Raw genomic sequence first — 19,548 nt, 5'->3', positions numbered from 1 at the left:
AAGTAAAAGTCCTTAATGGGAAAAGAAACTGACCTCAAGTAATTTAATGGGGGAAAAGAGCACCACCCCGTTTTTCTGGGATGTATATTGGGATAGATTATAGAATAGATAGAAAATTAAAAGAACCACGGATCCTGAGTCTTACTGCTTCTAGGATATTCTATAAGGAATCATGTACCTATGTTTACCAGTCTTGATGTTTTCTGGCAATACTCACACTCACTTATTTAGCAAGCATTAGTGGTAACTTCTCTGATAAAATACCTTGCTCCCAAACTGAAGCTACAGTCTCAGCTTTTACCTCCCCTGCACAAATGTGAGACAGATCTAATATGCCCACTGCTCCCTGTTGCATTCATGAAATCCTATTTTATGTTGCAGGGAAGGGAGGCGAAAATGTTACTATTCTGGGCAAACAGTACACAGCAGAGTTAATGCAGAGGTGCCTAAAGGTTTCCCATCTCTACCCATCACAACCCAATTCAATCTTCAATTTTGTGCCTTTGCCCATGTGAACTTAAGCACGTGGCAGAGAAGTAACCTGTTAGAGTTCTGTAGGACTCTTTTTGGAATTAGTCATTTTACAAACTTGTCCATGAGAAGGATTTTTTAAAAAAATAAAATTCCCTTTATGCCTCTTTGATGTCTCTTCCTTTCTTAAGAACTTACTAAAGATCACAAGAAATAGATTAAAATAGTCCACTGTTTTAAACAAAGGCCCCCAACCTCCTGCCATGGTAGACTTTGTTGTGGATTTCAAATTACAACATGAAGCATTTTCCCCAGTTGTTTCAATAACATAAAACAAGGATTTTAACTTGCCACACTTGCTTCGAGAATAAATCACCACTGAGAAAATGTTCTGCTTTATTTTTTCTCACAAGAGAAATCAGACTATTTTAAATTGATTTCTAAAACTTAGGAACATTCATTTAGTCAACTGAAAATCAACATGGAGATTTACTCACAGGAGGTTCCATTTTCGGTGAACTCGGAGTGAGAGTTGGTAGAAGCCGAGAGTGAGTTTAGGATTCGGGTGGTCGGGGACTGAAATTCTAGTTGAATCTTTGTCCTCAAATCTTCTTTTGAAAATTTTACTTAGAACCACTATGTTCCTAAAAAATACCTTCCTAAAATCTTTTGGGAGGGCTAACAATTATAAGCTAACTGTTTCTGTGTCTTCATAATTATCCTGTGGTTGGAGAAGGTTAAACAGCAGGAGAATCTCACTAAAGCTGGTCAGGGAGATGGCTCAAGTTGTTCAGGCTGACTGGAGACGAATCAGAGTCGAGATTTTATTTTTATCTCATCCAAATTGTCCTATAAAATGTGTTGTCTTCCTCGCTCTTTCTCACTTTTCCCCCTTCTTTTCCTCAAATTAAGATTTTTATGTGTAAATGGTGTCAAAAGAAAATTCAGGGTTTTACTTGATATGGACATTTTACTGGGTGAGAAACAAATTGTTCTTGAAAAAGGAGGCTTCAGCACCAAAAGTGGTAAGAAGTTTGTTTCAGGGTTACAGTAAGGCTTATGGAGCATAAAAGAGGAAGTTCATAGAGCTTAATTCTCATTGGTTTGGACAAGCAGTTTACTTAGGTCATTGCTGATTGGCTACAATGTGCTGTGTCATCCTGACAAGGAAACTTCACTTACAGCTTAAGTATTTCAGTAAATGGACTTTTATGAGTTTTGCTAAGATCTGTGTGGGTCATTGGCTTGGAAGAAAAGGTAGGTCCTTGGCCTCCATTTTGGTTTTTATATAATAAGGGATTATATTATTGTCCTACAGCTCCCCTTTTTATTTCTAGATTGGAATAATGAAGCATGATGTAGTTTAAAATTTGTTTCAATCTTGAGATATTTCCATGTAGGAACTGGTAAATACTTGACATAAGGAAAAAGCCTTGCTCTTGTTCTCCTGAGCTATCTTTGGTCTGAATTACAGTTCCCGTGGTAATGATATGACTCCCAAAGTGTAATATATTTCCTAAAACTATGCAATAAATTTAGAGCTGGCAGAGAATTCCCTGGGTCTGGAGAGACATCTCCATTGAGAGAGACAGATTCCTGAAAAACTGTTGACGTATGGCTGCCTATTTCTACATGTATAGGCATGACTTTTGCCCAGAGAACTCATGACTGCCAACTGTTTTTGACAAATCTTGGCTGGTACCCTCCAACTCCCCTTTTTCCATGGACTAACCTCGTTATTGGAACAGTTGACTGCTCAAAAAATTATTTAGGTTCTGGGGGGTGGGGATGGCATGGGGCTAGGTGGTTTTACAAAGTGGTGGCAATCTGCCACCTTTTCTAATTCTACCTACCTCATCAACCATTGGTCTTGGTTTTTGCCTTATTGCCTGACTACTTGATCCAGGTTTAATCAGTTAGTGCTTCACCTGTGTACAAAGGCAAGTTGATGGACCATAAACCATTCACAGGTAGGCTGCCAAATTTTAATCTATGTGTAAAATTTATTTTTGTTTTCACTGAAGACGCATGCTGTTATGTTGCTGTTTGTCATACTGACTTTGTAACCAAACAGGTTGTAAAACATGATATAGGGCAGTTTATAATTTAAGGGGTAAGGAACATAGTGTCATAATAACTCGGAGCCAGACCTACATAGTATTTACTTGGGTTATCAGATAGTTTTGTCGGGTGCACAGGAGAAGAGAATAGTTACATCAGGGAAAACAGCTCTCTCTGCTAAGCAACCACATAGTTCTACAGGATGACTGACTAAATAGCACAATAATTGTGGATCGTTTTTTATAACATATATTCTGCAATTTGCTCTCTGTCAGTCAGTATTTGCCTCTTAACCCTTCCAAGTTGGAGAAAAAACAAGTCTAGTCTATTTATTCTAATACCCTTCTTTTGGAAATGAGTATACTCACAGCCAGAGGAAATGGTAAAGCAATTGCCCAAACTCATTGTTTTCTTGGTCAACCTAGGCAGACTGCCAACTGTGAAACCATGGAAATGTTAAAAAAAAAAAAAAAAAAAAGTCTAGATATTCATTCCCAGAGCTGAAATTGTTAGCATATCTGAAGCATCTGTATTGGTGGTAACTGTCAAACTTTGCATTGCAAAATTCAAAGCCAGAACTTGAGTGGGATATTAAATATGAGGATTCTGTTCTCAAGCACTGTAAAAAGTAAAAAAGAAACTAAATGCCCGAAGGCAAATATATTGCACTGACATTTGAAACTCTTCCAATAGATTTTATTTATTATGCTTTTTAAAAACAGAGAACTAGAAGTACACATTTCATTTTGCAAGGTGAGATATAGTCTCTCTCTGACAATAAGAATGTAAAAATAAGGTATTTTATGTATTGAAATCCCAATGAATTTGAAATTTGCAAATGATCTCTTTCAGAGGACCTCAGGACAATAGTTTAAAGACCTCTGGTGACTATATAATGATTCATATCCAGAAAGTGCTTGAAAATTGTTAAACACCGATGGTTTGTAATACAAGTTGAAACAGTCCAAATTGAAATGACCTCTGGTGAATTGGACTGGGGCTGAAAAAACTGTTTTGCCAGGGATCACGTTAAGTGAGTGCTAGCAAGCAGACAGACAGGTGTTTCCTGTTCCCAACCACATGGCATAACCATATAGATTAGCTGCAGGGAATCTAGCCAGAATATTTTTTTTAAACCTAATTCAATTTACCACCCCTCATATGGAAATTGGTTTAGGTTTAAATGATATTCTAAATAATTTGGAACTCATAATTAAGATTTATATGCTTTTCTTTATTCCTAATATAGCAATACAGTACAATATCCCAGAATCATAAATGATAATAACAGGATGGGCTCTTGAACTATCTCATTCAAACTCTGTTAATATAGGCATTCTCTCTACTCTTGCCCTGGAAGATAGGCCACCATCCTCTGTGTGATCACTTCCAGTGCAGGGAAGGGAGGAAGAGAAACTCAAAGATGATTGAGATAGACAAATTCAGTCTTATAGACACCTCTGAGGCTACTGTTTCTTGCTGACTGTTCAGATATTTAAACTAGAGTTAAAACATTAAGTGCTGCATATGCAAAATGAGAAAACCTCTTATTTATATATCCTGCCTCTTTAAGTTGAGCATATATTAAATATATTAATGCCAACTTGGATTACCACACAATATTGCCTTTACATTCCTCAAAGAATTTTGTTATGTCTAACGGAACACTAAATTGGAAGGGATGTTTTCTAGGGATAGCACTAACAATGACATGCAGTGACTAAGTGTTATCTGTATATGTGTAGCTCTCATTCCCATGGAACACAGCCATCAATACACTCTGGGATGTTGAGCATTGCAGGGCCCTTAAGGAAGAGAATTTCCAGATTCTGTATCACTGCCCTGCCACATACTATAGTAAATCATCTGATTAGGTGTGTAAAAGAGTGACAGAATGAAAGAGGCTGACTGAGTTTTGTGGCACCCCATTGGGTTATAGAGGGGGTATTCTTGGGGTGTCACAGAGGAGAGAATGACATAGGGAATTTCTAAAATAGCATTTGCTACGGGTTGAAGACTGTGTGGAAATGATCGTCCCCCAAAGGAACAGATTCCCCCCCCACATATTCTCTTCCTCTTAAGAACTAAAAAAGTATTTACAACACTATATTATCTGGGGTGCTATGAAGGTTCTAAGAAAGACGCATAGGTCTTATGCATAAATCTAGTGATGGGACAGCACAGGTCAGTGTTCCAGTTTGTGGGAGTCGGAGACTCATGGGTCAAATCCCAGCACCACTACTTAAGTCCCAGACCTTTGGACAATTTATTCAGCTTCTCTGTGCCTCAATTTCTTCATCTATAAAACAGAGATAATAATCTGTAGTAAATAGAGTTGAGGCGATGAGTAAATGAGTATACTCTGGCACAGAGTTTTCACTTGGTGAATGTATTATTTTTATTATTATAAAAATATTCTTAAACGTCATTAAGGGTGTTCTATATGTTTTGTTTAGTTTCCACTTATAAGGGAACACACATTTCTGGCTCTCTACTCTGCTTTGTGTGTAACTCTGGCTATGAAACCCTAAAAGATGTTGAGTATCTTGGTGGAAGAGGCAGAGATTTCCTTCTTTCCTCTTCTCTCTCTCTCTCCCCCCTCTACCTTGCCCCCATCCTCTGCTCCCCCCTCTTTATTCTTGCTGAGTCCTCAGTTTAGTGGGACCTCACAGTTAAGCACTGAGGATCTGCCCACACAGGTAGTAATTTCCTGGGCTGCAGGCTGAAAGCACAAAGACTGGCACGTGGTGGCTGGGACTTCCTCCACTCTGGACAGATGTGAGTGTAATTTTGGCCATAAGGCAAGGGGGTGGGAAAGGGAGAGACTTCTCACGGCAGTGCTTTGCTGGTGTCTTTCAAGAGGGAAAAAAGAGTATACCTCTAGGTTAAAAAGCAAGACTAAACCACAGTTATGTAATTTTGAAAGATTCCTAAATCTGTATTGGCATTATTTTTAAAACATTAAACTTCAAAGAAATAACCAAAGAATTTCTCCTGACCTCATACTACATATAGTCCATTAAAAATTCAATTTGTAAAACATATTTCAAATGGTTATTCTCAGGAGAATATGCCTCAGTAAAGACCAGACACATGGAATATTTCAACTGTGTGGGGCTCCTCATTTTTTTTTTCTTTTTCTTCACATACAGGGTAGGACTTCTAGATGAATAAAGATATGGTGTATTTTCCAGGACTAAATTATCTTTGAGCTGTGATCAAGCATGAGAAATTTCCACCCTGAGGAAAAATATTTGAAGGTTGCAAAATGAATGTAAGTTCATGGGTAATACTACTTTTCTACTGTAAACATACTGAATTCCAAATATATTTTCAATGGAAAATACCCAGGAATTCCTAAATTATGTATTTCCTGGGAATATATAGATTGGTGATCTTCATATAAATGTCAGTGTGGCAAAACCTTCAGAGATTTTCTAGTCCAAAGTTCCCATTCTGCAGATAAGTAAACAAAGACCTAAATGTATTCTAACTTTGCGACAGAAAATAGCTTTGTGTTTGAGTGCTAACTAAAGCCAACTGCTAGTGCCTGTGTGCAAATTTCTTTTGGGAAAGATGAAGAGGTTAAGTTCAGATTCAGCTGGAAAAGGTGCTGTGATCCAGTAGCAACTGCCCCAGACTTAGGATCAGGTGTAAGAAAGCAAGAATGTCATGTGGTAGTTGCTGATTACCAACAGCAGAGCCTTTAAAATCAGTTAAGTTCTGGCAATGGCTCATGGTGCTGCTTCTGCTTTTCGAGTAAGTGTAGACTCATTTCTTAACATTTCTGCATGTCAATTTCCTCATCAATCAAGTAGGAATAAATTATTTATTGGGAAGAGATTTATTGATATAACCAGAGCTTTCTCTACAGTCCTAGATTTACGTTTCAGAATCAATGATCCTTTGTTTCATATTGGCTGACCTATTCTCCAGGCTGGATTTGGTAGCCCATGACTATAATGGTAAAAAAGACACTTGAGGGAAGCTGTGAAAAATTTGGTATGATCAAATATACCAAGAAAATGAAGAGCATTGAGCAAAAGTCACATGGAAGGAAAACATGAGGAATATCACTGTATATGAATGTAAATACTGCTTATAAGAAATCTGAAGAGCCATATAAAAGCCGCCTCTGTGGAGCTTCCCGCAAGAGCAGGTTGGAGAAATAATGGTCACATCAAGCCTATCAGAGGGTGGCTGTATTTTGTGCTGGAAAAACAACACTTCCATAAGAACAGCAAATTGGTATCACTGAGTGAGAAAAGTTGGAAGACTGCAGGTAAGCCAGGACCAGAATAACAAGCATGACAGTGGAAGCTGTCCTGTCAACAGTTTTGATAATGTGAAACAAAATAGAGGCATCAAAATAGAGGCATCAAAATAGAAACTTCTCTCCCTTTAAAGCTATAGATAAAATTTGAAAATACATCTTACCTATAGGTTTAAAGATAAAATATGGGCTTTTCTGCTTCTGTGGACCATACATATGAGAAAATGTGCAACACCAAAGAAAGGCCTTTCAACCTGCTGTGGCTAGTATGAGTATCATCTTTGTGGCTATCTTTGGTAACACAGATAATTTCCAATAAATGTTGGGTTTTTAATAATGAAAATTGTTTCAGTGGTCAGTTTATACTTGATCCTGTTTTCCTGTTTCTAAGCTGTGGTATAAGAACTATATTGTAAAAAGTAGTTGTGAGAGTTGTGAAGATGGAGAATTTATAAAATGACCAAGTGCAAAGGAAATCTATGGTTGAGAGAGAGGTGTAATCACATCCTCTCAACCTGGGGAGAAAGTGAAATGTGGACAGGCCATAATAATGTTACTAGAACTGCTCAAGCCCAGAAAATTCCACAAGAAAGACAATTTTTAGAGCTGAAGAGAACATTAAAATGTTACTGACTATTTTAAACACATTTGTGTAAAACACGTTCGTCATGTTTGACTTGGCAGGTGAAATTGATATTTTTGCGTCACATGAGACTTTCTATTCTAACCTACCTAAGTATTTATTATTATTAGTTTTAAATATTTATTAAGTACCTACTCTATGCCAGGCACTGATAATTTCTTTCAACTATTTTTGATGATTAGGAAAAATAAATTTATGGCACCTGAGAGGGTAACTCCTCACTGAAGGGTAGCTATTATTTTTCCCACATCCAAACTGTTAGGAAGGGATAGAGTATGAACTGGAATCAAGCTTGCTCTTTTTTTTCTACTATGCTATGTTTGAATTTCTGGAAGCTAGTCATATTATCTTAATAGTCTCCTGATGGATGACTCATTTTTACCTTTCATTTTTTTTCCCATCCCCGATTCTTATTTTCCCACTTTTCTATATTATTGCAGTCCCCCCCAAATAACCCATTACTTATTTTCATAATAAAAGCTACATTTATAGGTGTTATTGTCTTTATTACCTCATAGCAGGTTAAAGGAAATTAGATACTAATGGCAGAAATTCATGTTTATTATGAGAGTAGGAAACACACACACACACACACACACACACACCTGGTAATACCCTATTGTCTTATTTTTTAATGTAGACCATTAACTGGTAAAATTCTATAATATCTATCACTTATGTTGTATCATATATTAAACTATCAAAAGATGGCATTGGTCTTGAAGTTCCCTTTAAAAATGAGTTAGGGGACTCGAGTGTATGGTGATGTATGGTAAGTAGACTTTTGGTGATGATCACTTTGTAATAAACACAGATGTCGAATCATAACGTCAGCACCGGAAACTTACATAATGTCATATACCAAGTTTACCTCAATTAAAAAAATAAATAAGGTTTAAATATGCCATCAGTACAATGTGTTTATAAATGAATAAATATAAATCGGTCATTATATGGTGAATGAAGATCTGGTTAGTGTGTAAACAACTGGACAGAATAGACTCTCAGAGTAAGGGAAGATATTTTAAACAGAAAAGACTTAAATTTTACTGTGCAAAAGCTTTTGACTTTAATTAGGTCTCATTTGTTTGTTTTTACTTCCATTACTCTAGGAGACTGATCAAAAAAGATACTGCTTCAATTTATGTCAAAGAGTGTTCTTCCTATGTTTTCCTCTAAGAGTTTTATAGAATCAGGTCTTATATTTAGTTCTTTAATCCATTTTGAGTTTATTTTTGTGTATGGTGTTAAAGAATGTTCTAATTTCATTCTTATACATGTAGCTGTCCAGTTTTCCTAGCACCACTTATTGAAGAGACAGCTTTTCTTCATTGTAGAGTCTTGCCTCCTTTGTCATAGATTAATTGACCATAGGTGCATGGGTTTACAAAATGAAAAGACAGCCCAAAAAATGGGAGAAAATATTTTCAAACGATGCCAATGATAAGGGATTAATGTCCAAAACATATCAATATCAAAAAACCCGCAACCCAATCAAAATATAGGCAGAAGACCTAAATACACATTTCTCCAAAGAAGACTTACAGATGTTCCAAAATCATATGAAAAGAAGCTCAACATTGCTAATTACTAGAGAAATGCAAGTCAAACTAACAATGAGATGTCACCTCACACTGGTCAGAATGGCCATCATCAAAATGTCTACAAACAATAAATGCTGGAGAGGATGTGGTTAAAACGGAACCCTCCTACACTGTCGGTGGAAATGTAAATTGGTACAGCCATTATGGAGAGCAGGATGAAGTTTCCTTAAAAAACTAGAAATTAGAGCTACCATATGATCCAGCAATCCCACTCCTGGGCCAATATGTGGAGAAAACCATACTTCGAAATTATACATGCACCACAATGTTCATTGCAGCGCTGTTTACAACAGCCAAAACACGGAAGCAACCTAAATGTCCATGGACAGAGGAATGGATAAAGAAGATGTGGTACATATACACAAGGGAATATTACTCAACCATTAAAAAGAATGAAATTATGCCATTTGCAGCAGCATGGATGGACCTATCTTATCTTACCTTGCTTATCATACAAAGTCAGTCAGACAGAGAAAGACTATGATATTGCTTATATGCAGAATCTTAAAAAAAATGATACAAATGAACTTATCTAAAAAACAGATACAGACTCACAGACTTAGAAAACAAACTTACGGTTACCAAAGGGGAAAGGTTTGGGGGAGGGATCAATTGGGAGTTTGGGATTGACATATATACACTACTATATTTAAAATAGATAACCAACAAGGACCTACTGTATAGCATAAGGAACTCTGCTAAATATTCTGTAATAACCTAAATGGGAAAAGAATTTTTAAAAGAATAGATTACATGTATAACTGAAATCACTTTGCTGTACACCTGAAACTAACACATTGTAAATCAACTATATTCCAATATAAAATAAAAATTTAGAAAAGATTTAGATTTTATACTATATTCCCATAGTTTTGTATTGTCAACAAGATAGCTTGCTTCAAACTGGAGGACCAAACATTATTTTACCCAGAAGGCAAGTGGATGTTTATGAGGAAGCCAGCATGCAAAATCTTGTGTTATTTCCATTAAAGGGAATATTGTCCTGCCTAAGGTTCTTTTTTATTTTAATATTCAAAAACTATCCCTTAAACACTATCATTGTCAATCTCTTTATTTTCAGAAAATAATCATATGTGAGAATCGAAAGAAAAATATGTGCTGTATATTAGAGTTTCCTCAGTGAAACCTGTCATGTGCAAACCTTATTAATCTCATTCATTTAATGGTCACTTATAGGAAGTTACCTTAGTTGTTTTTGTTTGGATTTGTTTTACTATGAATAAACTCTTTTTGGATGGATTAGATTAAGAACGCTAATATGAACTGGACAGAAAAGAAATGTAGAGCATCTTCCTCCCATACATGGAAGGAAGCTAGACATACAGTCATATTCCTATATTATATATGGCATATATTTATATTATTCAGTTTTATGATGGTTATTTTAATTTAAATATGAAATTACTATATGACTTTAAAAAATTAAAAATATAAAAAGGGAAGAGAATAATCATCCTAAGTCCACCACTCCAAAGTAATTATTAATATTTTATTTTCTTTTGTTTTTCATCAATGGACTGCACAGTGTATCAAATTTTCACTTAACATTATACCATTATTAGCATTATCTCATCTCCTAAAAGTTCTTTGAAAATGTATTACCCACTTTTTGTCTATAACAAATGAAATTTAGTCATTCTATTATTAGACCTAGAGTTCTAGGTTTTGTTTATTGCAAATAGATTTACATTAGCTAAAAATAAAAAAAACTCTGCATATAAAATTTTATATACACTTATCGTTGATAACTCACTTAGAATAAATTCCTTGAAACAGAATTGCAGGGAACTAAATGATGATCATTTCTAAGGCTTTTGATACATTCAGTTTTTGTGTGGGCAACTGCTAGAATGCAGATTTGCTTTAATTCTATTTCCTTTTAGCTTGTTTTCATAATTTACACCTAAATCCTGAACAAGCCTAGATTTTGCTTCTGTTATTATTTTTATAGAAGATGAGACTATTAATCTTGTATTTTCCTAAGTTATCACATGGTACGATTCATTTTTAAAATATGCTTTTTAGGTAAGATACTAATGTATCATCGCCATAAAATATTGGGATTCTGAATACTCTATGCATATTTTTGCTGATATCCATTATCCAGAAAACTCTTGTGGAAATAGTTCTCTCAGTTTATTAGAGGAAGCAAAAGGGCAAGTTCATTCCTGGAAGAGCTGTTCAGGGATGCAGAGGCCTAGTGCAGAATGAACAAATATTTGTTGAAGTGTGTAAATAAATAGTTGTTGAACTGAATACTATGTAAAACTTATGAATCAAAAGCTCTCCCAGGATGGTTTATGGATCACCATTAATTTTCTCATCATGAGATAAAAAATAGAGGACACTTACTGAAATATTTGAATTTAAAGGATCAGAAGTTGATCCTGATCCCATGGAGGCACAGAACCACTCTTTGCCACTTTTTATTTTCCCATTATTGGCCTGTTATCTGTTCTGTCATGTAGTATCAACTGTCACTCATAAAATTGACACTACACCCTTATCTGGACCTTTAAGGAAATCATACTTGGTGGCTTTGTTGTCTGTGCAAATGCAGCTGTTGAAAAATCATATAACCCATGTAATCAGGATGACATTGTAGCAAACACACAAGAGAGACCTGGGTTACAATTTTCTGGTTCTCCAAAAAACAATTTCTTTTGTTGTCTTGCTGTTTTCAAGTCACCTTATTCTTAAAAGCTATATTCTCAAAATACTTAAACCGTGTAAATTCTCAGTGGTTAACTATAGCTGTAGGGGAAATTATGCGTTGGAATAAAATTTCAAAAAAATCTCATAGGCAAAATTTGGGCAGTTCATTTTAGATCAATTCCAGAAAGGATGAATATTTTTGTGTGTGCAGTTCCAGATAATTTCACCATAGACATCATCTCTGAGAGCTTAGGATTTATGCTGATTTTTATTATAGTCATAATGAATCTGTCATATTGCTACTAGAACTGACACAGGGCACATTAATAGTCTGAGCAAACTGTATTCTTAAAATAACAACAATAATAATAGTAATTCTATTTGGTGAAGGTTAAATTAATTGCTCATAGAAAAATATTACAAGAGACTTTGCCTCAGTTCTGTCTCTACTCATTATGAGCCTTTTATTCAACAATGTTATTTTGGTGTGACTGAGCTGGATGTTGAATAGAGTAATGGTAACAATGCCTATAAGTTACTGAGGTACTACTATGTGTCAAACCCTTCACAATTAAAATTAACAAAAACTCTGTATGTTCGACATTAGCAACCTATTTCTCATATTAGGAAAACATGCTAAAACAATTAATCAATGTGCTTAAATCCCAAGGCTCATAAGTAATAGAATCAGGATTTCACACCCAGATTTGAACGACTCAAAAGTCCTGCTCTTTTCCACTATGATACATTATTTTTACTTGATGAAAAGGATCCCAGCAATGTTGAATCAGAACTTAGTTTAAGTAACACACATGTGACATCAGTGCTTGATGTGAGGAGAAGTATCATGTATTTTCTATGTGAAGTTAATGCATTGCAACAGCTGGAAAGTCACATCATATTTCTGTGAGACTCTAGACCCAGAGTGCCGAGGAATTCTTGCGTCTGTGTCAGTTGTTATGAAACCACAGAGCACGTGAGCCACAGGGCTAACAGCCTCACTCTTTGCCTATAATAATGCAGTTAAAGAATATTGGTCCAAAATTTGTCTCCACACAAAATAATCTGTGTAAACCTAGTTCTGTGTTTCCTCTCTCAACTATTTATGGAAAGATTTTTTTCTTTTGGCTATATATCTTTTATTTGTTAAATGCTTACAGTATAGTAATACATAAAACAACTTGAATAAAGTTTGTGACATGATCTTAGAAACATGATTTATGTTTATGGAGTTGCCTTATCATGGCTGGTGGCTGCAGCAATCAAAAAATTGTCAAAATCATGTTGCCATTATACTCCCAGTTTAAAGACAAAAATTTAGCCTAAAAAATATACATAACGTGGCTTAGTAGTATAGACACAGCCATAGTATTCTCAGTCTAGGCTGAATTGCCTTAAATTGGTAAACAGTTTCTTCATTGCTTTTATTTTTTACTTTTTAAATAATTCTACATTTCTTATTGTATTAAAAAATATAAGCATAATGAATATTTATTGTAATGAACAAAAAATTCAATATGTAATTATAAAGTTCCCCTCCCCCCCAATACTCTTAACCCCCAGCCCAAATGGTATCTTGTGATATGTGCTATTTTTAATTTGTTCATATAATGCACTGAGGCAAATTCCAAGTACTAATTTATCTTCATTTTCTTTAACAGCATCATAAAATGTCAAAGGGTTCAAGCAAACGAATTTTCAAAAAATAAGTCTTCTGTTATGAATAATGTTGGTCAGAACTCTTAGTTACAAAGACAGAAATCAATTTGTAACAACTTAACCAATAATAAGTAATGGATTGGACATATATTGTGGTAGCACAGAGAACTGAAAGAAAAGCTAAACCACCGAACCTCAGACAAGACAGCTCCAGAGTCAGACCAGTTCAAACCAGGCAACAAATGCCTGTAAGATCCTGTCTATCACTGGTTTCTATTTCTTCCTGTAAGTCATCTTTATTATCTTAACCATAGATGGACTTCTTCACGAGATGGGGGTGGAAACAGCCATCTGCATCTCTGTCCTCAAACACTCTCACCTCTGAAGCTAGAGAAAGGGGACTACCTCTGCTGTTTAAAAAAATCCTTTCAAAAGATTCTGCCTTTCAAAAAAGGGCCAATTTGGGGTACTTGCCAACATGAACCACTATGGCTGGGGGAATAAAATATCATTTTTGACCCAGCTCGGGTCTCTGCTCTGTCTCCAATGCCTTGTAATGGACAATTCTCAACAAGTATTTATGGAATTAATATCCCAAAGACAACTTTATTAAAATAGGAACATTGAAAAAAAGCCCAAGTACTTAAAAAAATCCTGTGTCTGTTATCTGCAATTATGACTGTAATTTTACAACATGATGTATGTGTTCTCTGCAGTTACAATATTTTAAAATGTAATTCTGACAAGATTATTTCTACATAATCATCAAATCCACCATTTAATCAACGTGTTGTTTGTTATTTAAGATTAATTAAAAGGCAGATGACTGCATGCCCAGTTTATTGAGTGTGTGATAAAGTCAGCTCCTCAACTGGTTTAAAGCACTGAATAAACTTTTTTTTTTGAAAAGTAACAGTTTAAAATCTTTAATCTATCCTTCCTTCCTTCCAGAAACACTCACTGAACATATACTAAGTGTGAGGCCCTGGTCCAGGTGTTAGAAATAGAGCTGTTTATAAGACAAATCCTTGTTATCCTTGAGCTTATATTATAATTAGAGGAGTCAATAAATACAAAAATATGCAAATCAATATCAGATATTGAAAAGAGTTATTAAGAAAGTACAGATAGTAGAATAAAGCAAGAGAGTAACGGCGTACAAGGAGCTGATATCTTAGGCGTGGTGCCCAGGTCAGCTAGTTCTCTTTGAGTGCTGTTTGAGCAAGACCTAAATGAGGGAGAGAGACATGCAAGTAACTCAGGGCAGGGAGATTACCTGTATAAGGACCCTAAGGAAAGGATCCAGGGCTCGGAAAACTGCCAGATATCTACTGAGGATTGAGGAGGCCTGAGAGTGGTAGGAGATGGGGTTGGATCATGTAAGGCTTTATAGACTATGTAGGAAGTAAAACAATCTGATTTTTGTTTTAAATCTTCTCTACGACTGTTAGCTATCTATTGTGTTGAGACTATTTTGTTAGGAGAGCGGGTCTGCAGAGGGAAGTGGAGGGACTTCAACAATTGTAATTATTAATATATTAATTTTTGCCTAGCCTCTATTTTGCTAGCAACTTTTATTCGGTGACTTCAAATAAATTCTCTGCAAGAAATTTAAACTTCATTGCATCAAGCTAATTCTATGATTTAGTTGGGGGAAACACTAAGCATTGGGAATAAAAGTACAGAACACACTTAAGCAACTTCCAGTTAGATAGGGAAGACTGACAAATAAACAAAATGATTAATAGATTGGAACGCTATGGTAAGACAGAAGGACCCCCTAAACCAGGCCTTAAAAAGGTGGGAGGGTCTAACAAGGCTTATTGAAAGATAACTTTTAAGTCAAAAATTGGTGGAGAGAAAAACATGTACAAAGACTGGAGGCAAAGTTGTAGGGGAAGTGTCTTAAATTCAGGAAAGGAAGTCAGCATGGCTGAGACAAAGGGCAGAGACGTTTTGGTTTGTGTGTTTGCTCATTGGGATTTGGAGTCGAGAGGTAGAGTTAGGGAGGTTGGGGAAGGTAAGGAGCAAAGATAAGCATAAGTCAGTGAGAGAGACATGAAGAAAGAATTACTGATACCTGTTCAACTTCAACATTTGGGCAATGCCATCAGGCAGGTTACTATGAAAAATGACTGAACAGAGTAAGACGAAAAAATACTGAGTCCTCAAAAACCCACCATCACTCTCTGTGCCTACAAGTGAAGTATGTTCAGTCCATCCTGAAGGAGGAGGGTGAACATAAAAGAGAAATCATGGGGGAAATCAATGACATCCAAAATCATATGAACTTTCCAAGAACAGATTCACAGCCGAAGTTAACACAAGTGAAGGCTTAAAGTTATACTGTATTCAATAAAACAAACAGGTAGCATTATTTAATTTATAAAGAAGCATTTTGAATGAACTTTAGTGTGGTTCATCATTTTTTACACTTATTTTATAATGATTGAATAAATGCTTTTATTTTAAAGAAAAGTACCTTGTAGTCTTACTAATGACTCTGGATATCATCTTTGGAGCAATGGAAAGGCCTGAGGGGCTTTAAACAAATAAATGGATCATATTCGTATTTCAGAGACATTTCTTCTTTCTTTGTCACTGCGGTATTGAGAATCACTCAGAGCAATTCAAGATTGCGTGTAAAGACGAGATATAGGCTCAGTAGTAAAATATACACTGAAGAGATATTTAAAAAGCCATTATTGAATGGAACTGGATGGTTAGGGGTAGAGTCAAGAGGAACTGAGGACAACACTCAGTTTCTGGCATTAATTTAGGTCCTACCAATTTAGACTCTGAAAATTTCATTAGGAGCCAGACTTAAACTGACTTCTCATAGGCTTTTAAAAATATTTCTCAATGCAAATTAATCGTGCCAACAAAATGGGGCACAGAAATTTTAAAAAGAAGTGCTACTTACATGCAAAAAACTGTTACAGGTATATACTTTAATAATAAACCTAATGAAAGAACCCATTAATGTAGCTTTTAAATGCTTATTGAGATTAACACAATTACACTGAAATGGTAATTTAAATTGTTTATACATTTACATCTGCCTTCTATGTTTTTCTGGGTTAGTAAGGCCTCATTGTATGTTTCATTCTATTATCATTCATAAAAGTATATGTGCAGATACTATTTTAAGGGGTATTGATGACTGCAAATTGGGTAGATTTAGCATGTTATTCTTAAATAGGTATTGATTAATGAGCAACAAGAAATTACCACTAGATATTCAGTTCTTAGGTGAGTTAGCATTGTTTAGTGGACCCATTCAAAACTGGCCTATTGACTTTATATCTAGAGAGATATGAACGTATAGTATTAAAGACTGATTTCTTTTCAATACATGAATTTTCATAATCTAAGTCATGGTGTACCATACGTACAAATTAGTTAGATTGGCCCCCATGGGGTCATGATAAGAATTACATGAATTAATATAATTTCAATTATTAAAGGATTGAAATTCTAAAGCCCTAATAAAATACTACACTGTTGTAAACATTGGAATGGTGATTTTCACTCTTATTATTACTTCAGACATTCAGATATGATTTGTTTTTTTCTATGTCCTTTGCCCTTGTCAGGCTTACATTTGAAATTTTAAAAAGTAAGAAAAGTTAATCTTTCCGTTGCCTATCATTAAATAGTTCTCTAATGAAATAATATCCCGAGGAAAATACATGCATCAAATCTTGCACTGAAAGGAATCTAAGGCAACATTCCCTTACTTCGTGACTTTTCCTTGATGAACCCAGGTTTGGATAATGAGTGTTTAATGGTGTTTAACTTACTTAAATTATCTCCGCATAAAAATTTAATAAACTTCTCTTTCTAAGTTTCAATAAACCTTTTTAAAGAAAATATAGAGCCCAGAATATCTTAACAATTCATTGATATTGTTCATTTTTATCTTACGCAAACTGTAGGACCAGTTACAGCAATAATTCCAGATTCTTTTAGATAAACATCAGATTCTAATTACTGTAAACTGAAACACATCTAAGAAAACAATGTGTTTAATTTATGAAATTAAAAAAAAACCCTACATCTTGTTCTTGTGAGACACATCATCGCTTTGACGTCAGTGACCTAACCACATGCACGATTTTTTCTTGAATTAAAAAAAAATAAAGCACCCTGACGGTAGGTTTTAGGATCTTCAAAGTACTAGCCATTCCCAGGAAACAGTTCTATCATTTTTTAAGTACTACAAGTGTGTTATTCACAAGGAAAAAAGATGAATGATTATCAAGTGAGTAGCCATTATCAAACAGTTTTTTTTAGGTTTATACAGCCTCTTACACTGTGTTATAACAATAAAGCATGAAAACCCTGTGTGCTTTTAAAATGAATAAATTAAGTTGTGAAAATTTCAACTGGTTTGCTATTTAGAGAATCATCACACAACAATGTTACAATAAAACAATATGTAATATATCAAAAAAACCAAAACCCACTAATTTGGAAAGATACATGCACCCCAATGTTCACAGCAGCATTATTTACAATAGCCAAGACATGAAAGCAACCTAAGTGCCCATCAACAGATGAATGAATAAAGAATATGTGATATACACACACACATACACACACACACACACACACACACACACACACACACACACTGAAATGCTACACAGCCATTAAAAAAATGAAATTTTGCTATTTGCAGCAATATGGATGGACCTGGAGGGCATTATGCTAAGTGAAATAAGTTAGACAGAGAAAGACAAATAGTATATGATATCAATTATATGTGAAAAATAAAAAATTCAACAAACTAGTGAATAAAACAAAAAAGAAATAGACACACAGATATAGAAAACAAACTAGTGGTTACCAGTGGAGAGGGAAGTGGGGGAGGGGCAATAGAGGGGTAAGGGAAGAAAAGGGTTATTATGGGGTTATATGAAATCATTTGCGTGAAACTTCTGAAAATTGTTAAGCACTATAGAATTTAAAGAATCTGTCATTCAATAAGAAAAACAATATGTAACATATTTTTATATCTTGTAGGATAAAGCAGATAGACAAAATATTGAGTTTCTTCAGAAGGATTAATAGGTGAATTGATTATAAAAACGAGTATTCTGTTTTCCTTTGAAACAATTCAAAGATCATCTCAATTCATGGTGAGTCTGATCTTCCCATTGGTCAGACAAAGCAGCTACAGACACTCCTGACTCTCTTATTTATCTCACATTCTTTATCCAATCCATAAGTAGATACTGCTGGTTTTACTTTCAAAATATATTGAGACTATGACTACATCTCATTACCTCCACAGCTATCACTTTGATCCAAGCCACCATCATCTCTAGCCTAAATTACTTCATGATTATTGCAACTATCTCTACCACACTGGCCACTACAGTCTGTTCACAGCACAGCAGAGTGATCCTGTTAAATAATTTATCTTTCGCATTTGAACCTCCCAATAGCGTCCCGTTTTACAGAGTAAAACCCAAAGTCGCTACAACAAACTTTAAGTTCAACCAACCTGTTCTCTTTTCCACTTCATTTCCCACAGCTCTTCCCCTTGCATATTCCACTTTAACAAAATTTGCCTCTTTGCTATTTCTCAAGCAAGGATGATGGTCACACTCTTGCCTCAAGGCCTTGGTGTTTCTCTTACCTCAGTACAGAGCACTCTTTCCCAAAATATTCACATTGCTTGCTGCCTCTTAAGATATTTTTGCAAACCTTACCTTCTCACAGCTCTGTCAGACCTTCCATGTCGGCCGGCGTCCTGGCAGAAATGAGTTGGTACCTCAATTTCAAGAGATCATTAGGGATTATTTGTAAAGGCTGTGAAGTCTCATGGAAACTACGAAAGGATGGTGACGCTTCCAAAAATTAGCAACAGCTGGAAGCCATTACCATCCCTAGCGTGAAAGCACCAGGGAGAGAAACTCTTACGTGAAAGTAGAAAGAGCTGTAATATTGAGGAAAGTTACCTGACAGAAGCTTGTAGCTGTAAATAGTGAAACAAGGGTGCTAACAAACTGCACTTCATCAAGGGAATAAATACCCTGATCCTTCTCTCTCTTTTCATCCTATGATTAAATGGTGGGACCTTACATTTGCTGTGTTTGAATAAAGGCCAAAGAGTGAGGAATTCTGGGATCTTTACTCTGTGGAAGAAAGCC

The 19,548-nt window shown here is 35.3% G+C and overlaps 1 long non-coding RNA gene across 4 annotated transcripts; it reads left to right on the top strand.

The window, feature by feature from the left end:
* The first annotated feature begins 1,655 nt into the window (after positions 1–1,655).
* LOC109550755 (uncharacterized) lies at positions 1,656–14,296 on the top strand. Of its 4 annotated transcripts, XR_004528098.2 has the most exons (5): positions 1,676–1,728; positions 2,378–2,441; positions 5,685–5,806; positions 6,469–6,814; positions 13,390–14,296. It is a non-coding gene; the product is annotated as an uncharacterized lncRNA (long non-coding RNA). The 4 variants fall into 4 exon arrangements; XR_002177403.3 differs by lacking the exon at positions 2,378–2,441 and having other exon boundaries at positions 1,656–1,728; XR_002177402.3 differs by lacking the exon at positions 6,469–6,814.
* The last annotated feature ends 5,252 nt before the right edge of the window (positions 14,297–19,548 follow it).

Source organism: Tursiops truncatus, chromosome 9 (assembly GCF_011762595.2).
Source record: "Tursiops truncatus isolate mTurTru1 chromosome 9, mTurTru1.mat.Y, whole genome shotgun sequence".
In the NCBI taxonomy this organism is placed as follows: Eukaryota; Metazoa; Chordata; class Mammalia; order Artiodactyla; family Delphinidae; genus Tursiops; species Tursiops truncatus.
The sequence above is the reverse complement of the archived record's forward strand: the minus strand, read 5'-3'. Positions and strand labels throughout refer to the sequence as shown.